General features: G+C 44.9%; 1 pseudogene; it reads left to right on the top strand.

The window, feature by feature from the left end:
* The first annotated feature begins 1,511 nt into the window (after positions 1–1,511).
* The window catches only part of LOC137332224 (protein FAM200A-like), a 10,367-nt pseudogene continuing 3,240 nt past the window's right edge, over positions 1,512–8,638 (top strand).

An 8,638-nucleotide genomic window follows, 5' to 3' on the forward strand; every position in this document is an offset into this window, starting at 1 on the left:
ATTACATAAAGATGTTGTGAATTATTAAGTGTATAATGAGATTTTATAGAGGAAAAGTATATGTATGGTTTGATTTTGCTTCATGAAAGCTCATATGAATGAAAACATTATTAAATAATTACTTTTGATTAACGAAACTACCGTGAGTGAGGGTGACTTTCTTTGATTGACTATTCGTCCAGTTCCAAGAATCACAGGAAATAAGGAATTCCCGACATAATACAAACATTTGTAGCAGAGGTAGTTTGAATCACACAGTGCAGAAAGAACAAAAAGGTGAAATTCACGTACTAGCTTTAACTGCATCAGAACCTGTCACATGATTGAGCAAAGCATCTTAATCTTTGAGAAGTGGTGTGCTCCTTTATCTGCTTTCGTTCCACTATCAGTGGGGATAGATTGGCTAAGTGCTAAAGAAATGGTACAGTGAGGCATCCTTTGCACAACTTCAAAGAGCTTGTCACATGTTCATCCCAAAGCAAAGCACTACATGACTTTCAGCCATGAGCTATCATGACTATCATCCAAACTCTGCTGCCTGTATACTAACTCACACCAAGTCCTGTTCTCCCATCATTCTGTGCTTGCTGACCTACATTGGTTCCTGATCCAGCAATGTCACGATTGTAAAATTCTCACCGTTGTTTTCAATTCCCTCCATGGTCTCACCCCTCCCTATCTCTGTAATCTCCTCCAGCCCTGCAACCCTCCGAAATCTCTGCGCTGTTCCAATTCTTGCCTCTTGCGCATTCCCGATTTTAATTGTTCCTCCATTGGCGGCCGTGCCTTCAGCTGGCCTAGGCCATAAGCTCTGGAATTCCAACTCTAAACCTCTCTGCCTCTCTACCTCTCTCTCCTTCTTTAAGACACTCCTTAAAACCTACCGCTTTGACCTCACCTGTCCTAATATTTCCTTAAGTGGCTCGATGTCAAGTTTTGTTGGATAACGCTCCTGTGAAAGACCTTGGAACATTTTGCTATGTTAAAGGCCCTAATTAAATGCAAATTGTTGTTGTTGAGGGAACACTAAACAAAACACCCCATAACAATTTGCAATTGCAGTTTGGATGACGGCATTGCTGGATGGGCTACGTATGAAGCTGTGTTTTCAATTTAAATGCATAAAAGATAGCACAGTACATTGCCAGTGTGACAGCTGAAACTAGCATGACCTTGATCTTTATTGGACTCCTGTTGTTTTAATCGACATACACAAATTAGATGCTGAAGCCAATTGTAAGTTTGTAAGGCCTACAAATGACACCAAAATGGGGAGAGCAATAGAGACAGAAGGGTAGAAATTAGCCTGGGCCTGTTTTTGGGCACGCGCCTGAACCAAGAGGACCACAGGCAGCTCGTCCAATGAGAAAGAATTTAGCACCACCTACCTCGCTGGCTGCGGCTCTCAGGTAAGTCCCAGGAGGGGATTTAGAGTGGGCAGGTGGGGGTGGGCGGTGGGGGGTGATCACGATGCATGTGGCTATTGCTGCTAGGGAGATTTCGTCGACACCATGGCGATGCACATCTTGCCCACGGTGTATGGGATCCTATGCACCACAGGGGTCGGTGCAAACAGCCTGGTCATCTACACACTACTGGCGTGCAAAACCAAAGGGGTGTCAGACATCTACGTGCTCAGTCTGGCCATCGCCGACTTGCTGTTTCTATTGGGAATGCCCTTCACTATCCATCAGCTGGTCAGGGACAGACACTGGGTCTTCGGACTGTTCATGTGCAAGATGGTAACGGTCTTGGATGTCACCAACCAGTTCACTACAGTGGGCATCATTACCGTCCTGTGTATAGACAGGTAAGGAAAAGGGAGAGACCCGAGTTACAGATCAGATCGAGAAAGAGCCCTTGTTTCTCCCCCAAAAATTCAATGTGCTCCCCAAAATCTTCAAGGTGGCCAATTTATGAATTAGTGTTTGGTAAAGTTTTATGGGAGAGATGATTAGTTTGTTATGAGGACTATCATATACCAAGAATATGATGACACTTACTGGAAAAAAATATATGATCTCCTAACAACTTTAGAACATCGAACATCTAACATATATATACACATATATATATATATATATATATATAGCCATAGCTTTTTATCAATAGGCTTAGAGTATTTAATTGAAATCCACCTCGGGTGCAGATCTTTCCTCAGGGGCTTGTTTAGGATGAAGTTGGCTGAGAATCAGCAACTTGGCCACTTGTTGCAAAAACAGAAATCAGGAGAAAAGAGTCTCTGCCTACTCAGACTCTGTGAATCTGTATAATACGGAAAGGCTCCACAGGGAAAATAACAAAATATGTGAACGCTTTCAGCAGTTTAACAGAACCGTATTATAGAGAACAACATTAGAACTGTGGCACTGATTATCAAACTGGGGTCCCCAAACTCTATAGTTTATTCACAAGGGAATCGTTATCTGCCAGGACACAGACCACCAGCTGGGGGGAGGGAGAGGAATTTGCTAAAAATGCAATAATATTATTTCCACAAACACCAGCTCTATAAGTTATATACAGTACCTGGAATTCAAATGTGTTCAGGAAGGTAATGCATTGCAGATTTGAGATAATATTGATAAACTACTTGAGTTTTGTTCTTACAGTTAATTTTTTCATATTATTTTCTCAGCACTTACGCCACATGTCAATTAAATTCTCTGCTAGCCCTCTTGGAACAAGTAAAATATCTTCAGCAAGATTCAGAGAAATTTTTTTGTTAATCAAAGGTATTAACGTATATGGGGCTCAGGTGAGTATATGGTGTTAGGTCACAGATCAGCCATGATCTCATTGAATGGTGGAACAGGCTCATGGGGTTAAATGGTCTACTCCTGTTCCTATGTTCCTATAGCGTCAGTCTCACCTTGCGAGGCAGGTGAAGGAACTGACTGAGTAAGGTGAATGAGAAAGGATTCTTCATGGCAGGGTGGAGACAACAAGAAATGCCAAATAGGTAAGAGAGAAAATAAAAAATAGAAAGATCTGTCCAAAAGGAACTGATCAGACAGAACTAGGAAGATCAATTTGAGAGAAAGAGAAAGAGTGAAAGGGCAGCAGAGAGAGAGAGAGAGAGAGAGTGTGTGAAGCAAGCAAATGAATAACACATAGGTTAGACTTTGTTCAAATAACCATTGTTGCTACACTCCTACTTTGTGATGATGAATTCTTTCTCATTCATGTAATCTGCTCCAATCCCTTCAGCTGCCTGACATTGTGAGACCAGCAGTGTGGATGGCACACAGCTCAATGTATGCAGGTCTCCGGTAACTGCAAAGTACGGTGCAACCTCTGCAGACAATATGCTTGGCTCATCTTATCATAAGGCACAATTGCAATCAGCCTAGACATCTTGAGTTGTCAAATAATGATCACGATTGTCATTCCAACGTGTTAATTCATTGTCAGTAGAAGACTAACAATTAAAAACGTAACTGTTCTGTTGTGTTCAATAACTGACTCAGGTGGGTTTATTGTTAACCAGAATCACTCATTAACGAATAGCCAACACAGGCTATCTCTGACAGTGTTTCAAACATTAGATCCAAACTGATGAATGTGGTCTCAGGCAGCACTCCAGACAGCATATAAATATTAACGTTAATTTTAAGATGTTTTTGAGACCTACCACTGGCTCTCATCCTGTGTGCTGTGAATTGAATTCTTCAGGGTGAAAAGCTGCTTCAAATCCAGAACCAAATAATGACTAGAATACCAGAACCGGCACTGACCAGTTCAGAATATAACATATCCCTCTCCATTTCAATCCCTTCTCTTTCCTTCAGTTTTCTTCTCTCTGGTCCCCACTGCCTGTCTCTCTCCAATCTGTCTTTCCTCTTCTCTTTTTCTCCTTTCTCTTTCTTTCTGTCTTCCAAATCCCTATCCTGATTCCCTATTCCCTCTTTCTGTCTAGTCACAGTTTCTCATTCTCTAATTTTAGTCAGTCCATCTTGTTTCTCTCTCTCTCACACACACACAATACAGGAGAGAAGTGGCAAAGTCCGGCAAGAATTTTCAGTGATGGGATCTGTGCACTTCCCTGTCAGCATATTGCTGTCCCGCTCTGCTGCATTTCAGTTGGCAGAGATGGGACCCAGGAATTTTGGGGCCCTGGAATGCACTCAAGTATTCCCTTCTCTTTAAGAAACAGTGCATTAAGGAAAGACAAAGTGGTGAGGAGAGAAGAAGGCTTGAAATGCACAGAGCTCCCAATGGCTCAGTTTTTTAAATGCAGGTACTGAGCTCAGAGACTATGAAGGTCGCAGTATTGAACTCAAGCTTGCACTCGTTAGTGTTAGTGATAGGGCACAATGATTGGCTTAAGTACCTGTGGACAATGGAGAGGGAAAAGAAAATCAGCAAAGCTTTCTCCCCTGAATCACTATCTATTGACGTCTGCAGGAAAGTGTGCTTTGTGGATAAAAGGTGAGGACAGGGCCAACCCTATGATGTGATGAGTATCCAGTTGATAAATGAGGAGAGAAAACTTGGGAAGGGCAGAAGATGAAAGTGAGCAACCCCTTGATTATAGCAGAAATTGGCTCTACGGGGAGACAACAAAGAGAGGGGAAAAAAGCAAATTGGGCACAGGCTGCCCCACTGATAATTTGGATTGCTTTGTGCCCAAAAAACAGGCACAACACATACCAATTTCTACCCCAGAGAACGTAGGTCAGTTATGCAATTGGGCAGACAGATGGTAAAGGAAGTTTAATACTGACAAATATGAAGGATTCATCTTGTTTCAGATTGTAACAATCTCTATATATTATTTTAATAGGAGTTTATAGCCATGCTAGCATTGTAACAATGCTAAAATTGCTCTGACTGCTTACTGGAGTGATATTCTGATGCTTTGTGAAGGAGAGAGTGTACAAGGGGACTAATAATATTGCAGTTCGAGGGTAGAGATTGACGGAGAAAGAACAAAAGGTGTAGAGAGATAATACACGATGAGAGACAGTATTAACACAAGATGGAGAGAGAGAACACAGGAGTGGGTAAATTAAAATCTGGCATGCCAAAGACATTGATATGGGTGATTGATTGCTGTCACTGACCTTTGATGGGGACCTATATGATATCCAAAGTGTTTGGAACAGATCGTTCTATTTAATTACAAGCATCTTATGGGGATGTTGATAGTACATGTTTGTACCAGTCTGTTGCACTTGTGTGTGCAAATAATGTTTTGAATCCTGTGAATGTCTGACCGCCTAAATGTAGCTTCGAGGCATTCCCTGGGGGTTTACTTGCCTCCTGTTGCGAGTCTGTCAGGGCACTGGTGGAACTTTTAGGGAAAAGGCGTAAATGGCTGAAAATTATTGCTTCTGCAATTTCCCTGGGTGTTCTGGTGGTTTGTTGCTAGAGCTACGGTGAGAGGCTGGTAGCACCCCCACGGAATTTCAGTTTTAATCTCCTTTGTTCTGGGATATCTTCAAAGGAATTTGAAGATATATCTTGGGTGGCATTGCACAAAGACAGGTGATGGTCTGGAACAATCAGGGGTATGAAGCAAGGTAGAGGACTCCATAATAATGGAAAGACATGAGAGGTAAAGGAAATGAGTTTCAAGGGTCGGTTTAATGTTGAAGGTTAGCACAGGAGAAGCATCTTTGTTGCTTTCACATTTTGAGGAGATTACATGTTTGTAATGACTGCAAATGTACTGTTTGTACTGAGTACTGTTCATTTACCTGTTTAGTGTTCAATAAATATATCTTGCGATTTGAAACCTGAGTTCAGTTGTGTATATTTTTTGCTTAACAAAAGAAAAGGTGATCGTGTAGCAACATTTGATATATTCCAGTAAGCCAGAGTACAGTGGTAAGAATTCTTCATTTGACCCTTGGGTCCCACTACATTTACCTTGATACTGGCCAGGTTAAAGCATGGTCTGGTTCATAGAGGACATGAGGTCTGCTTATTTGTAGTGGCTGGTGATGCTGAACAGAAAAATTATCCAGTGTAAAACCCTAAAAACATAACAATGGATCAGGGAAAGAAACAACGAAAGGTGCAGAGAGAGAGGAAAGAACACAGGAGGACAGAGCGACAGAAATAACGCAAAGTAGAGAAAGCGTGATAAAGAACACGAGTAAAGAGGGAAAGAACAGAAGAGGAAAGAGAAAGAACATAGGCGGGGAAAAAAAAGCAAAGGAACAAGGAGAGAAGGAGAAAACACAAGATGAGTAAGAAGAGCGATACTTTGTTTTCTTGACATGCACACACCCATCAGTATGTTTGAGAATCTCCAAACTGAACTACTGAGAAATCCACAGAGGACGAGTTTCTGTTTCCCTGATATGGGTTGTTTACGCTCTCCCTGTAAGACTACACCCTACTTACCCATGTCCAAACAACAAGAACTCATATTAGTATAATGGAGAAGGGGTTAAACAATTTGCTTCAAATTGTAAGAGCGAGAAAAAGAACTTGCACATCCTCAGGATGCCCCAAAGCGTTTCACAGCCAATGAATTACATTTTAAATTGAAGTCACTGTTGTCAATCACAGCAGACAATTTGGCACAGCAAGGCCCCTCAAACAGTAAATTAAATAATCGACCAGATAAACAGTTGTCGGTGGTTTTGGCTGAGGGAGAACCTCCTGCTGGTCTCTGAATAGTGCCATGGGATCTTTAATGTCCACTTGAGTAAGCAGATGGGACTCTGTTTAGTGTCCCATCCGAAAGGCAGCATCTCCAACAATGCAGCATTCCCTCAGTTTTCCACATTCAAAGCTTCACAATGATCTTACGGGGTTTAAGAATAGTCCTAAGGGGCTTTAGAAGGAAAATGGGGGTAAAGATTCCACTATGTTGTGCCTTGGTGTGTAGCAAGGGTTGGCAGAGTGAAATTTTTGCCCCTGAATGCTTGCAGCTTCTGATGGCTCTATGTCGGCTGTGGCTCAGCAGAAGTACACTGGCTCCTGAGTTAGAAGGTTGTACGTTCAGAGTCCCACTCCAGGGACTTGAGCACATAATCTAGGTGCTAGGTACTACGAGTCGGGGGGCATTAATCACTGGGCACCCCCACCCCCCCCAACTCCGGTTTGGAATGACCCATTGACAGTCGACTCCAAATCTGTCCCAGCAGGAGGGGAGAGCAAAGAGGTCTTCAAAAGAGTTTTGCTTGTCCAGGGCTTCAGGAGACCGTATGCAATCAGTCTCCTATAACTTTTCAAATTATAAAGTGTATATTCATGCTCGATTAGGAGGGGTTGGTGTGAGCACGGTGCAAATGTGCTCTCTGAGTCCTACAACCACCCCCCTCCCCACCACCTCTCCCAGTGTGTCGGCTCGATCAGATGTCACAGGTGGAGCAGCATGAGGGCGTGCGCTTCCCCACGTGGCCGAGTCCCCTGCCCGCCATGATCGTGCTGCCTCTGTGAGTAAATGGTGCAGAACTGTTACCTCAGCCCGAGAGGGTTTAGTTAGTAACTTTGGCGGAAAAAAGGTATTGGTAATTAAAACATTGATGGATGATGGGGGTGGGGGGAGAGATTCTGTTCTTTTCTTCGGGTCTCCTTGGCCCTAATGTTTACTACAATCCCTCGTGAAACTGCAGTCAGTGCGCGGGCTCTCACTTATTCCTTCAGCGTCTTAAGATGGAGACACAATACCGCGCGCTTTTGTTACCCTGAACAGCTTCAGCTTTCTTTCTTCCCCTCACAGGACCGTACACTCGGCACTCTGCACGATCCCACTCGGGCTCAGGACCGTACACTCGGCACCCTGCACTACCCCACTCGGGCTCAGGACCGTACACTCCGCACTCTGCACGATCCCACTCGGGCTCAGGACCGTACACTCGGCACTCTGCACTATCCCACTCGGGCTCAGGACCGTACACTCGGCACTCTGCACTATCCCACTCGGGCTCAGGACCGTACACTCGGCACTCTGCACTATCCCACTCGGGCTCAGGACCGTACACTCGGCACTCTGCACTATCCCACTCGGGCTCAGGACCGTACACTCCGCACTCTGCACTATCCCACTCGGGCTCAGGACCCTACACTCGGCACTCTGCCCTATCCCACTCGGGCTCAGGACCCTACACTCCGCACTCTGCACTATCCCACTCGGGCTCAGGAACCTACACTCGGCACTCTGCACTATCCCACTCGGGCTCAGGACCCTACACTCGGCACTCTGCACTATCCCACTCGGGCTCAGGACCGTACACTCGGCACTCTGCACTATCACACTCGGGCTCAGGACCGTACACTCGGCACTCTGCACTATCCCACTCGGGCTCAGGACCCTACACTCAGCACTCTGCACTACCCCACTCGGGCTCAGGACCCTACACTCAGCACTCTGCACTATCACACTCGGGCTCAGGACCCTACACTCGGCACTCTGCACTATCACACTCGGGCTCAGGACCCTACACTCGGCACTCTGCACTACCCAACTCGGGCTCAGGACCGTACACTCGGCACTCTGCACTATCCCACTCGGGCTCAGGACCGTACACTCGTCACTCTGCACTATCCCACTCGGGCTCAGGACCCTACACTCGGCACTCTGCACTATCCCACTCGGGCTCAGGACCCTACACTCGGCACTCTGCACTACCCCACTCGGGCTCAGGACCGTACACTCGGCACTCTGCACTACCCCACT

Source organism: Heptranchias perlo, chromosome 14 (genome assembly GCF_035084215.1).
Source record: "Heptranchias perlo isolate sHepPer1 chromosome 14, sHepPer1.hap1, whole genome shotgun sequence".
In the NCBI taxonomy this organism is placed as follows: domain Eukaryota; kingdom Metazoa; phylum Chordata; class Chondrichthyes; order Hexanchiformes; family Hexanchidae; genus Heptranchias; species Heptranchias perlo.